The sequence below is a fragment of the Numida meleagris genome, chromosome 2, assembly GCF_002078875.1.
Source record: "Numida meleagris isolate 19003 breed g44 Domestic line chromosome 2, NumMel1.0, whole genome shotgun sequence".
In the NCBI taxonomy this organism is placed as follows: domain Eukaryota; kingdom Metazoa; phylum Chordata; class Aves; order Galliformes; family Numididae; genus Numida; species Numida meleagris.
The window spans coordinates 125,592,278-125,619,277 of record NC_034410.1 but is presented as its reverse complement, the minus strand read 5'-3'; the positions used below and the strand labels follow the sequence as shown (position 1 = coordinate 125,619,277).

Genomic DNA, 27,000 nt, shown 5'->3' with positions numbered 1-27,000 from the left:
TGAACAATAAATCCACCACAAAGATCTCCTCTCTCTCTGTAAGACACGGGCAAAGGTCTGACACAAGAAGGAGCAGAAGACTCTGGGGTTATCTCAGGACACTGACAGAGAACTGTAAAAAGCCCGTTACAGTCTGAGCTACTGTTTATTTGTGGTTATAGTACACAGAGAACACTGGTGTATTTTTATTGCTAAGCTCTGTACTTTCCCCATGCTTCTTCCCTTTAGACCAGATAATTACATGCTCACAGACATCCTCTCCTAGAGACATTAGCAATTTTCTCAGGATGACCATGCTTGTCCCTTGATTTTTGCCAGGCTTATCATTCACATGGGAGCAAGGAAGATAATCTGATTTCTGACATAAAAGAAATTCTCGCCAAGTGGAGTAAGACAATTTTTTAGAATTAGTTTAAAAACTTAAGATTTGGGCTTTTGCTTAAGGGCTTGAAAATCTACTAGACAATGCTGATGTACTTAAGTTGTTGAAAGGAAAACACAGAGGGAATTTTTAATTACCATTTAAGACCTCAAAGAGCCCCCAGCTACCAACTTCATGCATTTTTTTTCAGTGGAGAAATGAAACCACAGTTATCACATTCTCCTTAACTAAGAAATGTTTCCTTTGCTCTTTCTAGCTTCATCCAAAACTATCAGCATCCTTGTTCCAAAGACTGCCCCAGAGGATCTGCATTTCAGAGCTATGCTTCTTCCCTGAATTTCCCACTGAACACTGAGAACAGACGTGCCCACAGCTTTTGAGGATGCAGCAAGCAGTGTTCCACTACCTGCCACTGCCCGGTGGTAGAGTACATAACCGATTTCAAATCTTGAGCAAAGGCACAAGGATGGGACCATAATGTGTCTTGCCTTCCTTGAATAGTCCAGCATAATCCAGCCAATAACTAGAAGCATTCAGAAATAATTTCTTGCTGGGTAAAGTAATGCCATACTCTCTTGGACTGCAATACAGGAATCACTCCACTGCTAATTCAGAGAGAAGAGCACATCTGCTGTCACAGTCTATGCAACATCAAGTTTGTCACCCCAGTGAGTCAGAGAGTATGGGTTCTTGCACATTTCACTAGCTGGATTTAGCAAGTGAGCATCACTATGCCTGCCAAAATGAAAAAAAAATAGTAATAGGATATGCACAAATCTTCAATGTATTTAATTATTCATTGAATGTCTTCAGTAAAACTTCAGAGCAAAATCAGATAGGAAGAAAACACACTTTCAGGAAGTACCATCCTTTCTCCAAGTCCTATTAATGCAACTAATTCTGTGGGTCCTTAGTACAAAATAAGCATCTTTTGAGGGTAAGAATCTGGGATCCCCCTTGCTCTTCAAGCAGGCAACGATGCTCAACAGAGCATTACAGTTAAGCTTCCTCTAGTTTATTTCTCCATGCATGTAAATCTTACATTCACAGAAGGGACACAGAAGGGTCAAATTCCAGCCCGGCCTACAACCTCATGTGTAGGGTATTCTAAAAAGCGAAGCTTTCAAATACATGTGAAACCTCCAACTCCCACCTTTCACTTCTCAAAATGGACTTCTGAATGCTTGCACATTAAGCAAAAAGTGGGAAGCACCACTGTTCCTCCTGGTATTTTGAGCAGAACCAATAGTCATTCACATATTGAACACTGCACGTTTATGGCAGATGAACTTGGTCCCTCCAGAGTCTTCAGCAGGGCTCAAGGCTCCAGCGCAGAGGGTTATACAGGTTCCTAGCTCCTAGACTATACAGAAAATCTGAGACATGTTTCAGTGGGAAAGTCTGGAGCAAGGTAGACTTACCCTCCACGGAGGAGGATCAGCTTAGGGAACTGACAAAGTATGGGCTGGATGAGCAGGCACTGCAGTGGTTAAAAATGGACAGAACAGACAGGCTCAGAGGTCTATAATTATTATTACAATGTCTAATTAATGGCCAGCAACTAGTGGCATCCCTTAGGAGTCAATATTTGGTCCAGTACTCTTCAACATCTTCATCAATGATCTGGAAGCTTGGACAGAACGCTGCCTTAGCAGATTCAAGGCGATACAAATTTAAGAAGAGTGGCTGATGTAAGAGACAGTTGTGCTGCCACTCAAAGTGAAGAAATGGGCAGACAGGACCTTTATGAAGGTAAACCCTCTAGATGCCTGAACGGAAGGTGCAAAGAGGATGGAGCCAGGCTCTTTTCAGTGGTGCTCAGTGCCAAGAGAAGAGGTACAAACTGAAACGCATGAAATTCCATCTAAACTCAAGAAAATGCTTCTGTATAGTGAGGATGGTCAAGCAAAGGAACAGGTTGCCCAGAAGGGCTGTGATGTCTCTGTATGGAGATATTCAAAATCTCACTGAGCACGGGTGACCTGGGCAACATGCTGCAGCTGATATTGTGTAAGCAGGTGGGTTTGGACTACAAGAGTTGAAGATATCTCCTCCAGCCTAGATATGTTATTCAGAATATGAAATGGACCCATAAACACATGCTAAAAAGTACTGAAAAAAATCAGGGGAGAAAAGTTAAGAGATGTAAAAGAGAAATAAAAGGCAGGAAAAAGTATTTTCCAGCTCCCATGAGTACGATAAGGGAATAAAATGTACAGCATATTACCTTCATTGAGCAGATAGTGTAATAAATGCATTTAATAGTGGGTAAGCAGCTATTTTAAAAATGCTTGAACCTATTGTCTGATCCATTTGTCCACAGTTAACAATTCTATTTGACACTAAAGGGCAAGATCATTGGGATCTTCATCTTTTGCAGTACCATTATATAGAACAACCTTAGCCCACCGGATCTGTAAACAGCTAACCTTTGTTACAACCATTACAATCATTATAATACAAATTTCTTAGATGTAACAGATGGAAAATCGCAGCAGAAAAGATTTTTTAAAAAGTATCTGCTGAGAATTCTATCTCCAGCAATCAGATAACTGAAAGAGGGGCAGAGGGAACGGAAATAAGAGAAACAAGAAGGAAAGCAATGCTTCTGCTTCAGTGTGGCAAAGTTTTCCTAAAATCCCAGTTGAAAACACAAACAAAAGGATGCAAAGAGTTCACAAGAGTCATGGTTATGGGAAATGAGGAGAAAAAAAAAACAATAAATTAAGGATATTAACCACGTAATGTCTAACTGTCTGCTAAATCTGTAAAGTATCTTATCGGTTTCCTAACTATGTACCATTTGATTTTCCTCCAAGGAATGCAGGAAACCTTGAAATCACACAGTGATTTTGACAACATTAGAATAGACTGGAAAGCCCCAGGGTAACAAACTCACATGCTGCACAGTGATGTCTGATACAGTTAACAGCATCTGAAAGAAAGTTTGTTGTGACAGCTGTGGAGTAGAATGGCTGGAAGGTTAGGTGGACTTGCAAAGTAAGGAGGAGATTTCTGCCTAAAAATAAAGTCACAGAGTTCTTCCATCACTTAGAAAGATAAGGGAAAAAGGAAACAAAAACGCTTTATAATCTGGAAGAGTAAAGCAGGAAAGCAGAGATTTCTCAGATTGCTCTTCCAGAGTTGTTATGAATCCTCATCTGAGAGAACATTTCGTCCAAATCTGTTAAAAAAATCTTGGCATTGGGAATATACACAGTCAAAATTATCATTTGTATTACAAAGTCCTTCAAATAAGCTTTTTATGTCCAAAGCTAAGGAAAGGAAGAGTGTAACACAATTTGGATACAAGACTTTGAATACAATACCAAATCTTATCATATTTGACCACAAAGTCTAAAACTCCAGAGTAAACATCAAATCCTGAGCTGTTCTACTTTTACTGGCTTCATAAGAACTATTGTCATTTACTACAATTTAAGACACATCCTGAAATCCTTGAAAAGGTAAGTATGGCCTAGCAGTTTATGAGCATGTACAACCAGTAGTGATACTGACTTCCACTTCCACAATGGGAAGTGAAATGTTTAAAAGAGAGCTAGGGATCAAAAGAGAAAAAGTCCAAATGTACTTAGAGACACCACAAATGTAGCTCCCCATTCAGCAAAAGAAAACGCTTATACCATATTTACACTCTGTGCAGGAAGTATTACAGCTTCATGCAGGAAGGAAGCAGTAAAAGGAACTGCACTTAACTCTTCCCACACCTCCAAGCGTCAGAATAGCAACAGGTACCTTGCTATAACCTTACTCACCGGATGCTGTTCAGGAAGATAGTAATCTTGAAGAATCACACCATAACCCACACGCAGTTCCCTATCAGTGAAGCTACAGAAACCATTCTGCAACTTACCTGTCAAGCTGTGGCAGCCAAGACAATTTTTTTTTAAGACATTAGCACCGAACAATGCCTAGGTCATTGTCAATGGTTTACGGGCAGGTTTGGCCCAGTTCTGTGACGAATGGGGCAGGGGACCATGCCCGGAAAAGGGAAAAAGGGTAGGGAGATGGGCCTAAAAACAAAACAGCGGCAACGATCTGAGGAGAAACAAACTAATTTACTAAATAAGATATCAGAATGCAAAATAACACACTATAATACAATATAATTACAATTTAAGCTAATAAATCCAATACAGTGAGAGAGAGTGTCCGAAAACTGAAGAGGCCTTACTCTAATACTGACGGTGAGACGGCTGGGGAGCGAGATGCGGCCAGGACAACAGACAGGAAGAGAAGAAGGGCACATCTCGTGATCTGTGAACAGTTTTATCTTTCCCTCTGACCAGAAAATCGTAACAGAGCAGCAAAGTCCTCTGGGAAGTGTAGTTCTTCTTCTCTTCTGAGAACCAGGTACCTGGAACTATCCACGATCCACAGAACTGGAGCATTAACTCTTTAACTCCCAGTGCACTACATGATGTTATGATGTGGAATACCAATAATCAAAAATCATAAAACCATGACAGTCATGCAGCAGCTGATGCTTAATGAGCATTCAAAATACAAACAGCCCTCAGAAGAGAGTACAATATCTTTTCAGAGGCAAAAGACAAGGATTCAATGGGATTATTCGACAAGAGTAACAGAATAGAAAAGAAACATTAAAAGAAAGAAAAACAGCTAGAAAACAATAATAAAGAAATGCACCACGTTGTTCATACTACCTACACTGAATGCCAAAGCATGCAGCCAACATCAGCTTATGGCATTAACAGACAACAGAGTGGGGAGTGATGACTTTGGACAAATAAATCAAAGTGTAACAAAACAAGGATGTAATTAAATTATTGGATATTTAGACGCCTGACTTAACGAGCACTGTAAAACATCTTTCAAACTCTTAAGTACTGTTGTAATGTATGAAACAAGAGAGGTTGTCTTCAGACACAGAAGAACAAAAAAAAAAGAAATATACTCATGCACATCCCTTCCAAGACAAAACTTAGTGGCCTCTTACTAATTTTGGGAACACTTCTTGATTGTGAATGCCCTTTGAACAGACAGACATGTTCAGATGGAACTTTTTGCCTTCAGCAAGACATCTTACATCCCCGACAGGGAGCCATTAGAGAGGGTCCAGAGGAGGGCCACAAAGATGATCAGAGGGCTGGAGCACCAAGAGTTGGGCTTGTTCAGCCTGGAGAAGAGAAGGCTGTGGGGTGACCTCACTGCAACCTTCCAGTACCTAAAGGGAGCCTACAAATAGGAGGGGAGTCAACTCTTTACAAGGGTAGATAATGGCAGGACAAGGGGAAATGGTTTTAAGTTAAAGGAGGGAAGATTTAGGTTGGATATCAGGGGGAAGTTCTTTACCAAGAGAGTGGTGAGGTGCTGGCACAGGCTGCCCAGAGAGGCTGTGGATGGCCCATCCCTGAAGGTGTTCGAGGCCAGGTTGGATGGGGCCCTGGGCAGGCTGGTCTAGTATTAGATGTGGAGGTTGGTGGCCCTGCCTGCAGCAGGGGGCTTAGAGCTTGATGATCCTTGAGGCCCTTTCCAACCCAAGCCATTCTATGATTCTATGATTCTTTATTTACCGTTAAATTATTCCTACGATTCTAATGCCGAATATTTTCCTTCTGAGTTTTTATTAAAAGACAAGCAGATTGCATCTGGCCAAAAGATGTAACATATACCAGGCCAAATAATCCTATAGCAGGACAAAGCCTAAAACAGAAGGTATAACTTGTCCATGTCACTGGATAGCATTACCTACTAAAGCTGATGGATGGAAGTTGTAACAGGAGCAAAGTGATCTTCTTTAACAGCAGCCAGAGCGGGTCTGTCAGTCACTGTCGCAAGCTGGCCCACCCTAATCCTAACCCTAGCCCTAAGCCATCAAAATGCCAAGCAGCTGGCACACCTGGGCACATGGCTCTGCTCCCAGCAGCAGTCCAGCACCACGCTAGCCGGTCCCAGACAACACGTGTGCTTTGTGTTGCTCCACCAGAAAATACAAACATTTTAGTGCCTCCTGACAACAATTAAAGCAGTAAAATAGGTAATTACTTGACAGAATATGATAGACCAAGTTTTCAGAAGACAGGACGCATCGGGCCTTGCTGAGAGTTACGCCAGCTGATAAATCTCAATTATATTCATCATATATCACTCTGGTTTTGTAAGCACGTACATCATACCTACAAAGCATCTGAATAAAATTTTTCATTTTAAGTCAACAAGTTATACACATTATTAAATGTTTTAGAGAAAGAGACAAGAAATACAAACATTTTCAAAAGTATCCAACCACTTTAGCTGCTTTATTCCACCCACATACATAGATATACTCAGGACCACAACTCTCAATTAAGTCAAAAGATATTATTGCTCAGCATTGCTGACCATGATGAAATATTTAATATTAATAAATAAAATTTCCTGATTAAAATAACTGTAACTTTTCTGAATATCTTTGTTCTTTATACCGTCTCTCTTTGTAGTGACAAGAAAAACCGTGTTCATCATACTCTTATAGTATCGACGTTCAAGGGGTTTCGTGAAGCATACACATATGATGAACACACTGCTAGATTTGCTAAAAGCTGATATCCTCGTCTTTTGTCTCCTTACTATAGCATATGTCCACTAAGCCTTCTCTTTCCAGAGCAACAAGTGTGAATTTGTGAATATAACTATATGAAAGGGCATAGCATCAAGAATTGCTCCCTACAATTGACAGAAAAATGATCTTCATGATGTATACATTTCTTTATTCATATTACAAGTGGGAAAAGATATTAATTTCAATGAGGCATGCTATGAAATATGTCGTTTATGATTGTGTCATGTTCACTAGGGCATAATACTAGTGCTCAAATATCATATTGTATTTCCACATATCAGCATCAGAAATAAATTTCTATAGCTCAGTGGCAAAGTACAGCTGGGGCCACCATGCCGAAGTAGACTGCAACGCAATGTAGAAAGAAACAAAAGGTTAAAATGTTTAAATGAAATAATCAAGAAGAGACTGTAAACAAGACAAATACACTTTACTCAAAGAGCTTGACACAAAGCTGGTTTTCAGCCAATTTTGAGAAATAGGTTTGCAAAGCTAGAGCTCAGGAAAGCGCCAGTACCATTTCCAAGCCAAAACTACTCCGCAGCGCAGCACGTTTGCCTACTTTGACCAGTACAGCTACTAGGCACGAGGAGGTTCTGATTCTAAATTTAACTTCTAATTATTTTTCACTGCCATATAAGAGGCAAAAAGTTATTCAACAATTTTGCTACTGCAGGAAAAAAAAAAAAAGTCAGTTAATATAGAAGGAATCCGTCACTACAAATGTTTATTTTTTTTTAAGAGGCACTCAGCCAGCCCAGTTTGGATTAGGTCCATAGTGCTAGCCACTGCAGATACTCTTGAGGTAAGCATGCCATTAAAAACTGACAACTACAAACAGACAAAATGGAAAGGAAGGAACCCAAAAGTGACATCTCCAACTCAATAACACCACAAAATACATTTCAATTAGCAAGGCCATTCAATTTCTCTCTGCTGACATCACCAAGAGGAGCCATCAAAAGCTTTCTGCAGTGTGGCATATGGTGATATTACAAAGAGTCAACTGAAAATCAAAGTCAAAACAAGAAAAAAAGAATATACCATGGAGTACACACACCAGTTACACAGAGAGAACAGTGACAAATGCTGACACAAGTGAGTCTCATTACGGCAATTCCCATTTTTCTGAGTCAAGCAATTCTACTTCCCAAACTGCTTTTTTTTAAGATGCGTTTAAGACTTTGAGCATGGTGAAATATTTCTAAATGTAAACAATTTAAATATCTAGTGTACCGGTGATAAGTATTTCGCAAAGTGCGTTCTCCATTTACTTTGTTCACACTAACACAGCTGGCATATTTCTATCCAGAATTCTTATGCAGTGACTCCAAGGATTCCTCATGCAGGTGATAGGTGGAAACAGCTTACACTGAGCTGTTACTGAGCTGTTACAGGTTAGACAATCCTACTTAAGTATACAGAATTTTCTGTGTAGTCAAAATTTTAAGATGGGAGAATACATACTGGGAAGGCCAGATGTATAAGATTTTCACATGAAAGTACATCAACACAAAATTAAGAAGTTAATTTTGAATATTTAGTTCTCAAACGCACATCTTGTAACTTCCAGCTACAGTACATCATAGGTCCTCTGGTTTTTTTTATGGGAAAGAGAGGATCATAGCGCCCAGAACCAAGCAACAACTGACACCTGAATGAGCTCCAGTTCCTTAATACCTTACTATCTTTTGATGAATTAACATTCTAAGCAGAAGACTGAAAACAGAAGAAACTTCTATATAAAGCAGCCAAAAGTAACAGCATAAACCTGAGCAGATGTTCGAAGTGGAGTCAAGATTGTCTAAAGCATCTTTTGGAGGGCTGTATTTATTTCTCAGCACACATAAGTACCATTCATGTGCTCAAACTGAAATATTTGAGTATAGTTTGAGTATAGACTATTTCAGTATAGACTAATGGTATCACTATAAACTACATCTGCTTTTCATTAAGATGCTTACATAATGAATTATCTCTAAAGTTAAATGTAGATTATGCATATAGTTTTCAGGTTCAGGATCATTAGCCATTGGCCTTGAACAGCATTTTCCAAGAGACTCGAAGCCATCAGCTTCAGGAAATATTTGTTTGTTTGTTTTCTTTTTAAATTTTCATTTAAAAAGTCCTTATAAAAAGACCAAAAATGATATAATTACTATATTGTAATGTATTTTAGATAATGTTGTTATATGAGTAACTCTCCAAGCAAAAATAAATGTCTTGGTCTTCCACAGATGCATCTGCAGAGGTACCACAGAACATACATGCACAAATACCAACAGCAGCTTCAGAATAAATGAAAAAAAGCACCAGTGCCGAAACTTATTTATGAGCTACACTGGCAACAGCCTTCCAAAACGGCAAATGATATTTGTGAGAAGGAAAGTGGCTTACTGAACCATGAAACTCCCTTTTCTCAACACAGTTATTGTTTGAATCTCATGGTATAAGTAAAAGAAATGGAGATCCGTTCTCTAAAATACTCAGTGGTTCTTTGTTCTAGCTGTCCAACTATGTGCGGTACCCCTTATTTGACTCAGATACTTAACATAGTCTTGACCATGAGTATACAAAAGCTGATATTGTACTTCAGCATCATGTCAAGGGAGAATACTGATTTTGGCAATCTGGAGCTGACTAAGTATACATATACGACACTTTCTGGCACACATTTTACAGCATCTGGCACACACTTTGTAGCATCTGCAACACTATTCAAGGCAGAATGTCATCAACGCTCTTTCTGCAAATATTATGTGAACACATCTGTCTTTGCACTGACATGACTTTAATACTGCACCTGACCAATAACACTTGGAGATTAAATAACGCCAAAATAGTACAGGAGGAAACAAAACAGCTAAAGCTTTCCTCCTAGGCCTTAAATACTGCTGCACCATTCAGAAGGCATAATGCAAAGCTGACACCTATCACCTCCCAAACTCCAGTGAAGTTTTCAAACTCGCCATTTTAGAGAAAGCCAGTTCCCTGCTGCTGCTATTGTCACAGCAGGACCAGGTAAACAAAAGCACCTGAGCTCAGGAAGCACAAAGGGACATCAGCCAGCCTGGAGAGCCACAGCTCCACTGCCAGACCCCAACCTTCTCACAGCAATGTGAAGAGGAACACAACAGAAGGTGAAGCCAGTTCCTCTTTAAATCACTATTTAGCTACCATGTTACCAAAGTGGGGAGGGTCCCCTTGTACTGAGACACCCCTGGCTTTTACTCTACCTGTAAGGAGCCCTCTGCAAATACTGCTTTGGGAATGCCACCTCTATGCGTTTCTAGTCACAATACCAACCACTAAGGAGACAAAAGTTTGCAGAATTAACCCACTCAGCACTCCAATTTAATTGGAAGACGTGTGGAGTGGCTGAGTCCCCTGGTTTGTGCAGCCCAGAGCAGAGGAGCTGAGGGGAGGCCTCATGGTGGCTGCAGCTCCTCGCAGAGAGCGGAGGGGCAGCGCTGAGCTCTGCTCTCTGGGACAGCGACAGGGCCCGAGGGAACGGCATGGAGCTGTGTCAGGGGAGGGGCGGGTGGGGGTTAGGGACAGGTTCTGCTCCAGAGGGCGGTGGGCATGGAACAGGCTGCCCAGGGCAGTGGGGACAGCCCCGAGCTCCCGCAGTTCAGGGAGCTCTGCAGAGCTTTGGTCAGCGATGCAGGGATCAGCCCTGCTCCCTGGTCAATGAAGCAGGGATCAGACCTGCTGCTCCCTGACAACTTCCCAGTTATCCACTGGCACAGATCAGCACTAATCCTACAGCCCTAACTCCATGCTTAACACAGTTCTTCTTGTTGAACACAGCACACTTAGACAGGTCCAGCTGGAGAACAGGAAAAATCAGCAAAAAGCCTGCATTTCTTAAACTTGCTTTCCCATTTCATTCATAGATTAAAGCTCTTTCTACAGTAAAGTTACCTCCTGCTTCCAGAAGAGGAGCCAAGCTCACACAGCCCTTCACTCACAGTTGCAGTGATGCTCTCTGCTAGCTGTTCCCTCACCACAGCTGAAAATGTTTTCCAAGAAAAAGGCTAGTATTAGCCAACTTTCATCCTTTCCATGCCACTTCTCTGCAGGGACAGGAGACGTTAGGCAGCATGCTTTATTCAGTTAATTTTGGAAGCTTGTACAAGATGCCTATTCTAGTTATTATTATTTATCCAGTGTGCATCTTTTTTTTTTAATAGAGCGTTCACATACTGATAAGCTCACAATAGTTATTTTTATGTAACATTCTTCAAAGGAACTTTCCCATGCTCTTACTCCTGTTTTCATGCTGTTAACTGGGCTGCACGTTCTAGATTTTCAGAAAACAGACATCTAAATAAATTTAATTCTAAAACCAACACGCTGATGAGAAAAGAAGCAACAGAGAAGTGCCACATCTTCTAGCGCTACCAAAATGAGGAAACGCCAAAGGAGATAAAGCAGCATGTGAAAGGAAAAGAAAAAAAACAGTTAGAAAATGAAGCGCCTATTTATCATTTCTCGCCCCAGAATAACAGCTCTGACTTTGGTAAACACTTGAGACCTGCAAAAGCATGGTGGTGGGTCTGACAAGAGTGCGAGGTATAATTCAGTGCGAAGACTGCTGTGAGGGCTGCACCATAATCCCAGAAAATGGCTCTGGTTTCAGAAAAACAAACGAGCATATAAAATCCAGATATGCTTCACAGACACATATATATAGCCCAAATGGATTTTAGCTGTTGGGTTCATCTTCTGACTTAACATCAGGGCCACCAAAACAGGCCTCACTTTGTATGTTTGTTTTTTATCCTCCTGCTTTAAATAAAATTTGCTGTATGATTTGGATCAAAGAAACATGGGATATATCACCATTGGTAACAGATATCTCTTCAAACACAGCTTAAAGCATACATTAACTTTTTTCAGCTTAAACCTTAAAAGCTTAAAAGCTTAAACCATAATGCAATTTTCACAGACTGTTAAAGTACAAATAACATTAGACAGGAGAGCATGATGTGGAAGAAAAAAATACATCAGGATTTCCAGCTGTGCCAAAATTCCCATTCTACAGAAAGCATGAAGTCTTGCTCGCTTAAGAACTTACTGCTGTTGTGTCAATAGGATTATCTTTACTCAAAAGCAATATTCTGAGCCAAAAACTTAGACCTATGAGCAATGAGAGAACTGCTAACAGGAAAAAAAACCACTGAAAAATACTCTTTTCTCTGGGGAAAAAGATTTGCTAATGAGTTTTCAGTTCACCTGCAGCCATATGTAAACACAGGAAGATAATTTATTCTGATATCTTTTTCCAACGAAACAAAAAATTTGTTGTCTCAGCCAAAATTAAGAAGTGAGGCTGAAGACAGTTGTTACCTGCAATGAGAACAGCAAACTGTAAAGAGATGTTTTTACTATCGCAGTAAGATGCTCCATCCAAATTTCTTATAGATCAGTCACCAGATTTGCTAGAGGAATTCAGAGGTGCCCTATGGTTCTGCAGCAGTCCAGAATGAGGCAACTACCCAACAACTCCATAGGATCCACTCGTGCCAGATATGTTGGGTTTGACTATGTCAGGTCTTTTTAATAATTATGGCTGTACTGTACCCCAGATAAAGCTGCAATGCAAGATGTATCTGCTGACTTGGGCAGCACAACATGCCGGAAACAAGCACATCTGTCCTCATTTGGTTACTCCTTGAAGAGTGGCCACAGAGTGATTTCTGCTCATTACCACCCTTCTGCCAGTTTTCTCTTTAGTCATAACAGGTAAGTCCAAAACAAAACATGAATCAGAGATCTCAGGTTGGTAGAAATGAGTATTAAAATCAGCGCAGGTTTATTTTAACAGCCTACCAACCACACAAAAAATTTGGAACAGTCATGGCTTAACTCCATATAGGTCACAGCTACAGTGGCTCTGCCCTCCAAACTGCCTTTCACTCACACCAGAACATTGCCCATGTGGTCAGGCTGCAAGTTGGTTCTGGGAACAAATCCAGTGAAGAACACATTCATTCTTGTTTCCAGAAATTAATCACAAGCATTAGTACCAGTAGCTTATTGTCAAGGAGAAAATGAGGATGTCCTACTCAAAGCAAGGCTGGACTGTGGCAGCGCAGACATCCTGAAAAGCATCCTGAAAACTGCTCCTTCCATCACCTCCACTACTGAAGAGCCTTGGGCAAAGGGGTGGATGGGTGGCTGAGGTGGAAACCTCTGCAGCAACTGCAGCTCGATTTGACAAGGCAGTAACTCAGAGCTGATGTACAGAACTTTTCCAGCCTGTTCTAGAGATTTTTTTTTTTTTTTTAACTCCTGAACATCCCCTATAACTCTTTACCTAACAACTATTTCAAGACAACCAAACTCAATTAGTAATTAAAATCAAGTTGACTTCTTGTAGGGTATCTCACAATGCATCAAGAAGGTAATAACTGTCTGCTCTATTTTTTGGCAGTGCTGAATACATTACCTGAGGTTAGTGATATACTTTTCTGCCTTAGCTGGTTGTCATAATAGAAAATATTAACAGCTCACTGCATTATATGATCAATCTGAAACAAATGAGTTACTTAATTTTTTTTTTTTTGCTTCCAAAGCAATGAAGAATTTCAACAGACTAGAATTCCAAGAAGTGTTTTTGCAGTCTGCCACGGAAGGACAATCACGTTTTGTATGGGAGAGCACAACTGGAGAGAGTCCTAGAAGGTGAGCCCTATCATTCAGAACAATAAGAACCCACAAGATCAGAAACGCTATCCTCAAAACCTGTGGAGAGTAGAAAGGAAAACTATTTCAGATAAATCAAATTTATGCTTTAGTTTTCAGCAGCTATGGATAAAAAAAAAGCGCAAACTCTCCCAACTGAGCCTGCTGCCTCAGATCTCATTTTAAAGCCTCAAAAAAGCACTGTTTTCTCAAATGTCTATTGGCACACTCACAATATTACGTAAGTACCTTTTGTGGGGCTACTTGAAACACCAAATTACTTTCAACTCACTTGTCTTATGTAAATTGAGTCAAGTGCCTTCTCTGAAAAAAGTAATACAGAAATTAAAGACACAGGATATCAATATACAAGTAACAGATGAAAGATAGAAAAACTGGGGAAGGAGTGATCTCATTCCCTTCCATACATAGTGTTCCAGCAGGAAATGTACTACTGCTACATTTGAATAAAAGATCAGATACCATAACCAGAAATTGAAAAAAAAAAGAAAGAAAGAAAGAAAAAGAAAAATCAAATAGACTAAAAACCAGAACTGTTTTCTTGCACTGATACTAAAATGGGCTTCACAAGGGTGACAGCAACTCCCAGTCACACAAAAGCTAATTCAGTGGGGTCACAAAGCAGGTTTGGGCAAATCCTGAACTGGTGGCAGATGTCACTGTTCTACTGAAGGCAGGATGGTCATCTAAGCAAGTTTAATATAATTCTGCTTCATTGTTTGCATTTCCTGTAATGCAAGAAATGTCTATGACACATTACCAGAGATTAGCCTCCTCTCACTATAGCATACAGCATCTTGATTTGGAATTCATCTTGGCAGGTTAAGAACTGAGATAAATTTGACTAGATTTTTTCTTTTCTTTTACAGACAGTTTTCAAGATTGCAGATCTTTTTCCACAACTCTCAATGCAATGGGTAGTACAGAGAAACAGCTTCTTAGAGATATTTTTTATCCAAATACCTGTTCACTGAATACTTCAACTGAATCTCAATTTGGCAGCAACAATACCAAAGGGATTTTCACTTTCCTCTCCCATACTCACAGCGGAGAAAATTCTTGAAACAGATCTACGTTAACTAGATTTAGAAGACTCTAAGAGAATATTACTATTCTTCATACCTGGACAGAAATAATAAATCCAAATAAGCTGAGTGTCTCAATGCTCTCTGTTTAAAACAAAATAAAACAAACAATACTGGCACATTCTCTCAGTCCCCTCCCCCCCCCAAAAAAAAGAAAAAGCCATGCCTCTTTTAAGATCACGGAACCCAAAGTATCATTTTTAAAACTACAGGCTAATGAGGTTAACATTTTTCTCAAGCTGACATACAGTTTTGTCTTCTATTGTAAAACCAAAACAAAAAAAAAATAGTAGAGCATTCTCCACCGATTCTGTCAGAACTTTTGACTTAACCAAGTAATTGGCATTTAGGAGATTACAAATCAGAGCCAAAAATTCACTACTGCCATCAGAGTGAAAAATGTAAGTGACTGAGGGGTCAAATGAAGAAAGAACTTACATTTATTTCAGTACCCTGAGATTATTGTAGACGTTTGGTAACAAAAACGTGAAAGATTACTGCAATGCAGTTTTTGACAGATAATATTTCCTGTCCAGACAGAACAGAAAGAACTGCAGAACTTCAAGATTGTAATCATTTTGTACATTTCTACACTCAAAGTACTTTTTTAAGCAAAATATTTCACCCCTGCAGCTGCTATCTCTTAGATGTACTGCCATCCTTCATTTTCATCCTCCCACAACTGGAAAGGAAGGAAGAAATGACAAGACAAAGTTTTCAATCTTAAAACAAGAAAGTTTATATGCTATAGCAGGAATAGATAAATGAATCCCACGAGCATTATGAGTTTCTGCAATTGTATCAACAGTAAGAGGCTGCGTAAGTCGCTTCCTTTCCCGATTTGGTGTTAGAGACATGTAGGCATTTGCAAAACCACGTTATAAAACAAAAAAGAATTTATATGAGCTTTTACTGACAGATGTCTCCCAACAGAGGTCAATGCCAGGTTGTTCTTCCCCAGCCCAGATTTGCAATCTGTTCTTATCTGATTTAGTATCTTATTGTTCTGCTGTTCAAAAGAATTATATGTATTTTAAACACCAAGAAACAAGATCGAGTAAGACAAAGGCCTAGTATGAAACTGTAAAGCTGCAGCGGCTCTGATCCAAGTTTATCTGTACAGCCTTCATGTAAAAGTCTGAATCTGAGTAAAGCAACACTGATTGTAAAGCGCAACTCATACATGCTATTTAAGAGCAGATGCGTCTGAAGAAATGAGTCAAAGTTTACAAGGAAACAAGATTTATGGCCTCTCACAGATACAGCAGGCATTGCAAGGTTTCTTTGGGGAAAGATGCACGGTAGAACTTATTCAAAATAATAATCTAACAGAAGGAACATCAGACAATACTGGAAGGTGTTCTAAGGAATGATAGTAGATAAGCAAGAGAATGGCTTTTAACAAAAGCCTTTGTCCTTGCAAAAAAGTAACCTAAGCAAAACCAAGGCTAACCTCTGTCATCCTAGCTTAAACCTTACTGTTTCAAGCAAAAAGGGTACATTCTAAGCAAAGACATAGATGCAAACAGTCCTTTCATTCCCACACAGCGAATCTGTTCTCCAGTCATAGCAAGGATTGCTCTGTAAGAGAAAACACCCACGCACTCCCCTCTCAACAACAGATTAATACACTCTTACCGTTCTTCAATACAAAAAGGCGGCCAGATGTGGAACAGTTTCCAGAAACAGTAAAAATTAATCTAATTTTGAACTGAATGAAAAGCAGACAGACAGTTTTTTTAAAACTAAAACCCACAAAATCAGGATTCCAGCTGGTGAATGAGCACAGCCCTTCCTGAGCAGCCTTCTGGGTACTCTTTCAGCACCTGGAATAATCAGGTCCCCATGTGCTGCAGCTTGAAGGCAGAGGCAAGCCATCATTAATTAAACATAAATCCAACATGTGTATTTTGAACTTTCTCTTCAGTAGTACTCAAGAGTAGACTTGTAACTTGTCAGATACAGACACCAGATTGAAAAGCTCCTCCATATCTAATACATTCTCAAAAAAAATCTGGTTCAGCTTGCAGAACTCAGTGTTTTTTATCTCATTTTCTTTTATTTATTTAGTAGTTCTATGAAATATGTATATATTTTTATGTATGCATATAAAACTCTCTCATATACTTTTCACGTCAACTTGGAAAAAGTAGTCTTTGAAGAATGAAGTCCTGCCAAAACAAACCTAAACTGTACTAGTTACTAGAATTTCCTACTCAGAAGCACTGTGCCATTTTCTACACTTTGATTTCTTCACCACTATGGGCCATAAAACATAGTTGAGTATGTGATTTATCCATCTGATACCTGCGAGTTTTATTTGCGTCTGCTGTCATTGCTTTCATAGCAGCAATGTTCTCCTAAGTCCAGGTGTTTCTAGGAGAGCCCTGAGCAGCCACCCCTCACCTCGTACTGACCATACATCCCTGAAGCATGTGGCCAACTACAACTGAGCATCGACGCACTAATTTCCTCCGAGAGGAAGGAAGCGGGAGGAACCTATTTCTGGCTGTGCGGGGCGGCCCCCAGAGCCACCAACACACAGCCATCTGTTCTACAGAGGAGGAAAGGCGGGAGGGCCGGGCCGAGGGCTCTGACCCACCGACCCCGGGCAGGGCAGGCGGATGGCAGGGCGCCATTTCAGGGGAGCCGCAGCTAGATCGAGCGGGAGGCAAGAGGAAGAAAGGAGCAGAGCCCGGCAGAGGCCCCGTGATGGCGGCCCGCCGCCCCTCCTTGCCCCTAGCCAGGCTGAGGAGCCCGGGCAAGCTCTTCCCTGCAGCTCTCCTCTGCCTCCCGCCCCACCGCGCTCGGCACCCTGGGAAGAGGAGGAAGAGAAGGAGGGGAACAAACACGCACCTTCCCCGAGCAGCCCCAGCGGCGCCAATAAGGCCCTTGCCTCCGCCGGGCCTGCAGGGGACGGCCGGGAGTAGGGGGAGGGGAAGCGGCCGCGGGGCGGGGTAGGGGGACGGGCCGCGGTGCCGTTCGGCTGCCGCTGCCTCGGGGCCGGCGCGGCCGTTCCGGGGCTCGATGAGGCGAGGTCGGCTTTTCTGCTAGCCCTCAGCCCGGGGCCGGCGGATATTTGGCACCATAGTAACGCCGCGTTGTTGGCTGACGGCATCCAGCGCGCTGAGAGCTGTCGCTCATCTCCGTGCCGCTGGGAACGGGGCACGGCTTACCCCTCGGCACATCGCGGCCCATCCACAAGTTACGCCGCATGCATTTAAATAAAGGCGTGTTTATAAAAGCACTTGGGTAAATGGGTGCAATTTCTTCTGCAGATAAGATCTGAAAATACAAACACAGGTCTTAATCTGCAAACACTTGAATTTAAGCACTTGATTAGTTCCATTTAAGTCAATGGGACTACTCTAGTGCTTACAGGTAAGTGTTTTAGGATCAAAGCCCTTGGTGCAGTTCCAAAAAGCTGCTCTATCAGGGAGACAGTGAAGAATTTCCCTCTGAAATTCAACACGTTACTCTAATATTCATATTCTCCCTATGTGAAAAGACTGCAATATTAATGAGCTTCACCAGCGTGTACCTTGGGGAAGGATGTGGAAGAGAGGTGCAAGATAATGGCTGTCCCTGGGGGCCCAGCTCTCCCATCTGTTGGTCTGAGGTGAGGCACCTGTGCTTTTCAGTGGGCAATCTAGATAACACATTCTTGCAGTGTCCTGTTCTGCACAGGTCACAGAGTACTTCAGTGGGATGCAGTATTACATTTCAAACTGCCGCAGTCCTTGAGACCCCTGTTCCACTGAGGGAAATAGCTGTTTAAATGGAACTGTTAACAAATTGTTGTTAGAGATCTGCCTGTCCTTCTGTCTTTTCCCTGTGTAGTTGTCATGGTTTTATGATTTTCGGTTATTGGTATTCCACATCATAACATCATGTAGTGTATGTACCTGGTTCTCAGAAGAGAAGGACTACTACATTCCCCAGGGTACTTTGCTCCTCTGTTACCATTTCCGGCCAGAGGGAAAAGATAAAAACTTGCAGATCACGAGACCTCGGCCCTTCTCTTTCCGCCCGTCTCTCGTCCTGGCAGCACCTCACTCCCCAGCCATCTTATCATTGGTAGTAGAGTAAGGCCTGCCTTGATTTTGGACATTCTCTCTCACTGTATTGGATTTATCATCTTAAATTCTAATTATATTGTATTATAGTGTGTTGTTTTGCGTTCCAATATCTTATTTAGTAAATTAGTTTGTTTCTCCTCAGATTGTTGCCGCTGTTTTTGTTCTCAGGCCCCATTCCTTACCCTTTTTTCCCCTTTTCCCGGGGCATGGGTCCGTGGGTCCCCCGTCCCATTCGTCACGGAACTGGGCTGAACGTCCGTAAACCGTTGACAGTATTCTGTATATTCTTCACGTATCCCCCCTCATAGGCTGTGTCAGAGGCAGGGACTCCATAAAGAAATTATACACAGTGAATGAGGTTATAAGTGAGCAGTTGTGCATCCTGCAAGAAAATATTCCACTCTCAAAGGTTGGCTGTTGCCCCCACAACTTCTGAAACTTAACCACCAGTGCATGAATCTCCCTTTTGCTAGCAAGGAGAAAGAGAACAGAGGACAGATCTGCAAGAAGGAACTAATGTAAAATTACACTTGCATTTGAATTTAGAATTTAGGTTGGTTCCCTGTGACTGATTCCTTCTCTCTTCATTTTCCCCCCTTTCAATTAAATTACTTCCCAAACCTGATTTCCAATTATTTTTTCCCAAATTAGCTCCCTTTAGTAATGCTTCCACAGCCAAGAAGTTAGAAGGATGAGCAATAATGAACCATCTTTTTTCCCTATCAGCATATAGTTAGAAGGATGGAGAAATCGTGACAAGTCTGTCACTAATCCCAGATCAGAGGGAAAAGGAGAACACACTGCTCATGTCTGTTGCTGTCTTTGCTTGTGATGCAGTAAATAAGAACATGTAAAGAGACGTAGTAACACAACCTAGAACTCCACCCTGCTCCTTTTCAGCTAGGAACATGCACAAATCTGTTTATGGGTTTGAAATACATCAATACCCACTTAGCCTCAGGAGAGGTATTTCCATCACACCCATCTCTTACATTATTTTCTCATATTTTGCATTATTCGCTAAATGCATAATTTTGTTTTCCTTTACTTTGCAGCTTTAGGACTTTCAGATTACTGTTTTTCCCTCCTAGGGATTGTAATTTTAAATCAGGGAGAGGCTGGAGCTGAAGAGACCTGTGTTCAGTTTCCCAGACTTTGTAAACTACACTGGGCAAAATTGTAGCCCCTACTCCCATGTGATCTATCTTGCATACATTTGAACTCATTAAGACTATTCAGGTGCTTGAAGTCACCTATATGGGTGTATCTTGAGAGGACTGCTATGACGACACTGGTAGGGACTGTGTCAGAGTAAAGAACTAATTTAATATTCAAGAAAGGGATTGTGTACATATGTATGAATGTCAAAAATAATCAGAATTTTGTGACTGTAACTGTGCTTCAGAGAATAAGCTTGTATCTAACTTCTAGAAAGGAGGATGAAATCTAATGTGAGGATGAATGACACTGCAGGATTTTTTCACCTTCTGTTACACAGTATATGAAGCAACTGGTGCAGTCTGCTATTGGATACGGGATACTGGCTGAAAAGATCTTGAATCTTTTCTGAAGTGACAGCTGCTTGGTACCATGCTTTTCCCTGCATGGCATAGGGATGATATTATTTCTCAGCGCTTTGTTTTTCCAGTCTGTTTATGTTACATACTCTCTGGAGCAAGGGCTGCTTCAGTGGCATTCGGAACTTCACTGAAGTCTCTACAGTGTGACTGTATTAAAATAATAAGAAGAAATCACAAGCATATTCACATACTAATTATTATGCAAAGTCAGGAGAGGGAGGGAAAAAAGTGTGAGATTTCTTTGAAAGGCTGCCAGCACAGGTACAGACACAAAAGATGTTTGAAGTGGGAGCACGCTCTATCAGCCTGAAGGAATTACTGATATACCAGCTCCCCTTGTTTAGAAGCATGCTCTCAACTTTCATTTTATGACATTTGTTTACTTTACTGAAGTATTTTCATTTTTTTTTTTTTGTTACTTTGTCTCCCAAAAGTCTCCTTTAGGTTCACGCTGTGTTTCAGTAATACTAGGAGGTTTTTACTCATTTCAACTTTTCTTTGTAGCTTTCTGCTATAGTCAGGGAAGTATGGACTGCTAATTAATGTAGACTTCAGCTTTTATTTCCTCTTCTTTCTCAGTTAGAGGAGCTGAAAAGAAATATTCTGAAGTTCCCAAGAAGTGCTGCTTTTCAGGTCTTCCTGGAAAAAAAGTGTTCAGGTTTGACCCTGACTTGTATGTCTTTCCATTCATGCAGCCTGGCAGCAAATTAATATATCCTAATAGTGCATATAGCGGAGAAAAAGGTAGAGACGCTATGAAAGAAAAACAGCAAGCACCTTGTGGCATCTATCTTTCTATGCAGTTTTGCTAGCTTTTCTGCTACTGTGTCAGAGATTTTTTTTTTTTTCATATCTCAAGAAGTTCATTGGGAGAGAACAGAACACCTGAAAGCAGTAGGTCGGTAGGGCATGCTTGCTTTGTGTGCAGTGCTATGCAGGTTTGCTGTCAGAAGTCTGCATTAGTTGCCCTGAGTTTCTATGAGTTCTCTAACTAATTTGATATAAGCCAAGAAAATTCAGCCTCTCTTCCTTAAGTGAAATTTCTTCTCTGAATAACACAAACCAACATATAGCTAACAGCAGCACGCCACTGTCTACATATTCCAAGAACATAGCAGTGTTGGCATCTGCAAGCCCTGGGTTCTTACCCAGTGTGCAACAGCCTTTTGCTCTTACAGCCTCTCGCCGTGGGGGCACGCAGCACCTCAAAAAAGCACCGATGAACACACATGCTCCAGGGACATAAAAATATCGGTAACTTGTAACCTAACAAAAGTTCTGGCAACTGAACTTGCTAGACAGATATGGTCTGGCAATGTAAGTTTTCCTGTAGATTACTAGAAGATTACAGAGACGATACCTTGGACATACCACAGAGAGGTTTTTGTTAAGCACCGCCTGAATGTGTTCCGACTTGGATCTCCTCACAAACTGTGTGACCTGTGCTGCCATTGATAGGGAGCAGAGAAAGGGCATCTGATGTAAAAACAGAGATTCAAGAAGCCTGCTCTGTCCATTCCTGTGGATCTCCAGTCTTCAAGCAGCAGTTGGTACACCTATATTCACAAGCTTTTCACTCCTGTGTTTACAAGAAAGAAAAGGCATATAGATACCTAACATCAATTATCACATATTTGCATTAAATATACATTAAATAATACTGCTCTAAATAACTTTCTCATGATGAAAGAATTCAATTATAAGCATTTTCTCAGCAACTCTCTCCACTACAGCTATGTACCTTTACTCATCTCAATATTTTCGTGATTATGAAATCCATGTTCAAATTCTTCAATATGTATTTGTCCTAAATGACTTTAGATACTTCTAAAAATTCAAATGAAATACATCTTTCTGTATATATGGAATTTAAATAAAGGGAATCCTCTATCTTGTCATGTACCAAAACATGAACTGTGTTGAACATGCTTCAGACTGTCTTCATAATGGATGAACCAATAAAATATCCATCCAACAGAGGCAGACAGAAGGCTTAGCAGAAGACTGACTTCATAGAATCATAGGATGGATTAGGCTGGAAGGGACCTTAAAGGTCATCAAACTCCAACCTCGCTGCTGTGGGCAGGGCTGGCACCCACCAGCTCATGCTGCCCAGAGCCCCATCCAACCTGGCCTTGAATGCCTCCAGGGATGGGGCACCACAGCTTTTCTGGGCAGCCTGTCCCAGCACCTCACCACCTTCTGTGTAAAGAATTCCTTCCTAACATTTAATCTAAACTTCCCCTCTTTTAGTTTAAAGCCGTTCCCCCTTGTCCTATCACTATCAGATTGTGTAAAAAGTCAGTCCCCCTTCTGCTTGTAAACTCCTTTCAAGTACTGGCACGCCTCAGTGAATCTCCTCGGAGCCTTCTCTTCTCTAAGCTAAACAAGCCCAGTTCCCTCAACCTTTCTTCATAAGAGAGGTGCTCCAGCCCTCTGATCATCTTCATGGCTCTCCTCTGGACCTGACTTCTCTAGGTCAGCTGTAGTACTGGGAGATGGAGCATTCCTGAAGTGGCAGATAAGAGACAGATGGACAGAAACTGAGTGCCAAAATCGTATTTTACCATCTCAACATGCCTGAAAGTATGAGGTTTTTGGTTTTGTTATTTTTGATGGGTTCAGGATGCAAACAGATAAAACTCCCTATTCTGTACAAGGAGGCACTGAGACCCAGCTTTATCTACGTGTTGTTCTAAGTTCAACTACAAGACTCTGATCTGGCCAGTGAAGTCAACCAGAGATAATAAAGCATTAATCACTCACATTCAAAGAACTGTGATTCTGCAAGGGAGTCAATGGGCTACTATGAAAAACAACAACAGCAGCAAAAACCCTGACGTTTGTGGCATTTATCTGCCACAGAGTACAATGGAAAAGTTTGTCCACCTCTTCTGATTCCCTTTGGTAAATATTTAGAAGATAGCACATTTCTTTTGCAAATTTCCAAATGTCTAACTGACCACAGTGTGAAAGATTTGATGTACCTGGTGAAAAGACACTAAGAGTTTGTGTAAAAGAATATATTACTTTTTTAAGAACCAGTAGAGTATTTCTTAGAATCCAGAAGAAACAGAAGAGAACAATTCTATGGAGTTTAAGAATCAGCATTAAAAATTGTATCAGGAAAGGCTGACGTAAAAATCGACATAGCTTTTAGTGGTTGAATGTGTTGTAAAAAGCAGAGAGTGGAGGAGAGAAAAATGATTTCTACTGTGAGAGCTGTTACAAAACTCAAACCACGAACTGGGAGAAATCACATTGCTGAGCATATGCAGCCAGTTTTAGAGGATAAAAGAAAACTTTAGACTCTCTGACAGCTCTTCTGAAGGTATAAAATTCTCTTTTTTTTTTCTTCATTTTCAGGCATTTTTTTATAAAACCGCTTAGAAGCTAAAAGAGCTTCCAACCTACAGAAAACAATAATTAAAGGTTGTGATGAGACCCATTGGTTTAAAGTCTTAAAAAACAGTGTGATTGGAATTACTCAGTTCAATTCACTTGGCAAAATGCTTTTATCTAATAAATAAGTTACTTCTAATAAAGACAAGTACTTGGAAGCCAAAATGTTTTCGCTAAACTTTTTTTCTGATTTGTTTCATATATGTGTTCTTAACGAAATATCAACTTCCATCAAAAAGCAGGTTGAAAAAACACCTATACATCAGTCAGCTGGTAAATATTTATTTAACATTTTTAACATAAAAGAAAGGAAAAACTAGAATATAAGAATGTAAGTTAAGCTATGTAATAGCATAAATATGTAAATAGTGTGTGCTCCTGAAGAGCAAAAAAAGGACAAAATCTACTGCAAAGTTACATGTAGTGACAAGTTAAGAAGTCTTTTTGTTTACAAGCCAATGACAACTAATTTTTTTCAGGAAAACAGCAGTATGTGCAGAACAAGGCAAAATGTTTTAAAGCAAGGTTTCTTGCAGCTGCTTTAGTTAGAATCAACAATTCAAACTGATTGTGATCCTTAGCGAAGACTTTACTCCAAGATGCAGCTGAGACAATAAAGATTTTCTGGTACTGTTCATCTTGCATCAACAGCATGAATGCTACGGCCCCTTTCCTAGAAGCAGAGCCCTTCATTTGAGATTTTCAGTCTAAACAGAAGTCAAACTGTGCCATCAGCAATCTGAGACTCAGTCCCAAGAGCTGTGCCTTCCCAAGATGTTTTCCCTGGTCAGCAGTAACTCAGCTGGCACTGTGGGCTGGCCTAGGAGGAACACATGCTCCACTTCTCTTTCTTTGACAAGAGATTCTTTGGTTAGTTCTGTGGTAATGAAGATTATAGGGAGGAATGATGAAAACTGAACTTTAGACTGTTTTACATTCTTTCAGTACTATTTAGCATGATGGTTGTTGACTTCTCCCCTGCTCCTATATTTAGAAAGGGGTGTAGGAGGGAGATGAGCGTTAGTATTATGGGTTCTGACACAAAAACATCCAAAGTAAGTCAGTTCCCATTTCTCTTTGGTGTCCTCTGGAGAACTCCAGTATTTACAGAACGCTCCAGTTCCACCACAGCAGTTCAAGAAAATGGACACCCATTTAGACCCCGGGACCACGTAGATCTGCACAAGGTGGGTGGGTAACTGGGACACAAACATTTTTCCTCCACATAGCTTCATTTCCCACCACCAGAGAAGCTTCAAATAACTGCCGTGCCTGGTGGAATTTTTGTTTCTTATATGTCACTGCTTGGTTCGTTTTAGAATTACAAAAAGAAGAAAAAATATCTGAAGCTTCCTCTGCATTCAAAAAATCAACAAAAGATCCATGGGAAAAAAATAATTGCATAATGCCCCAGAAGAAATATAAATGAATTGAAGTCACCCCCTGCAGAGAACTTTGGGTCTGTTTATTTTAAACACAGTATTACGGATTTTGTAATGTTTTTCTGGAAGTTTTTCATAAGCATTCCTACTTCCTCTCACTCCAGGCCGGGCTGAGCTGCCAGACTGGAGTAGCTCTTCGGACCTGACCTCCAGCCACGAGAGCCTCAGCTCCAGCCCAACTGTGGCAGTTTTTAAGCTGCAACATGAATTAAAAAACTCAACAGCTCTGCAGGCTACGCCATAAACACATCTGATACCAAATGTGAAAGCTTGACATCTCCCAGGCATAATAAAGAGATAGATGAAAAGCTCAGCCCTGCCCCACTGCTCCCTGTGAGAAGCTGCAGCCACCATGAGGCCTCCCCTCAGATCCTCTGCTCTGGGCTGCACAAAGCAAGGGACCTCAGCTGCTCCTCATACACCTTGCCCTCCAGACCCTTCCCCATCTATGTTGCCCTCCTTTGGACACTCTCTAACAGTTTTATGTTTACAATTCTGTTTATATTGTGGCACCAAATCTGCACACAGTACAGGAGACTGAGCCTCTCCCAAGCGCAGCCCGCACCCTCACCCTTTCTTCTCATTGCTCTTGCATCACCTCCTGGGGACAGCAGAAGGTGCATGGAGGTCACCCCTGCAGATTCTCTGCCCGTTTTGCCACAGTAATTCCTTTGTGAATGCCGGGGGCCCGTAGCCAGCAGAAGCTGGGACTGGCGAGCAGGCAGCACGGACCTGTGGCTGGGGTAGCTATGTGCAAACAAGAGCCTCTCTGGCTATGGCACCAACATCTGCCCACTCTCCTGCCTACAGATTCTCTCTGAAGAACAAATTCAGTGTGACGGCAACAACTCAAGAAAACAAAAAGCTTTGTAACTTCCAACATAAAGTGTGTGCTGTCAGGAAGGTTTCTCTTCCTGCCTTCTTACCACTCACCCCAAATTAATGTCTGTAGTTCCACATGGCTCCTGCCTCCTCCCCAGTCCTTCAGTGGAAACTAAGTTCAGATACAGCAGACACACAGAGCGTTTTTCAGTATTTCCACCCACACGAGAGACCATTCTGCACATCTGATGTACACATGAAACTGCTTCACGGGGGTCAGGTCAGGAGACCATGTTTCCATTTCGAGCTACACTGAGCCCAGGTTTCATCATTTGTTTCTTTTTAAAGCAAAAATATACAACTCACTTGACTTCACAGGAGAAGAAAGCACTGCAGAGAACCTTTTACGCTGGCAGGGTTGGGTTACAGCTCCTCCACGTCCCACCCACATGGCTGAACCCAGCGCCTGGTCACCAGCAGGAAATGAAACACACATGTCAGCGGCCCCACTCTCCCTTCCAGCTCCCAAGCAGAGCCGTTCTGCTGCAGCCACGGAGATCCCAGGACCAAAGGACGTGCCACGAGGGGGGACACTCGCTGTATCTTGTCTTGGACAAACTGTGTATGGAAATCAAGCTTCCTGAACCAGAAGTTATGAAAAAGCAACGCTCTGAAGGTTTGCAACACTGCATTTTCGCGCCAAGGCTCAGAGCTGTGTGATACATGGGCAAGAGCTTAAATGTAACAAAACTAATATCAAAGCTCATCAAAACCAGACAACAATATTGCAAATTCCTTACAGGAGATTATGCCAGTCTGATTAAGTGACCACTAAGTAACAAACATGACTGACTGCAAATTTAAAAACAACTGCCGTATTTCTTCTGTCAGAACAAGAGTTTTCTTAGAGT

The 27,000-nt window shown here is 41.2% G+C and overlaps 1 protein-coding gene across 5 annotated transcripts in view; it reads right to left on the bottom strand.

The window, feature by feature from the left end:
• CPQ (carboxypeptidase Q) overlaps nt 1-18,008 on the bottom strand; it is a 163,804-nt gene extending 145,796 nt beyond the window's left edge. For 4 of the 5 annotated variants that reach the window (XM_021388142.1, XM_021388146.1, XM_021388145.1 and 1 more), the window contains exon 1: nt 17,621-18,008. The gene's annotated coding sequence lies outside the window, so the exon portion shown is untranslated. The remainder of the gene's footprint in view (nt 1-17,620) is intronic. The other variant, XM_021388149.1, reaches the window with a different exon arrangement.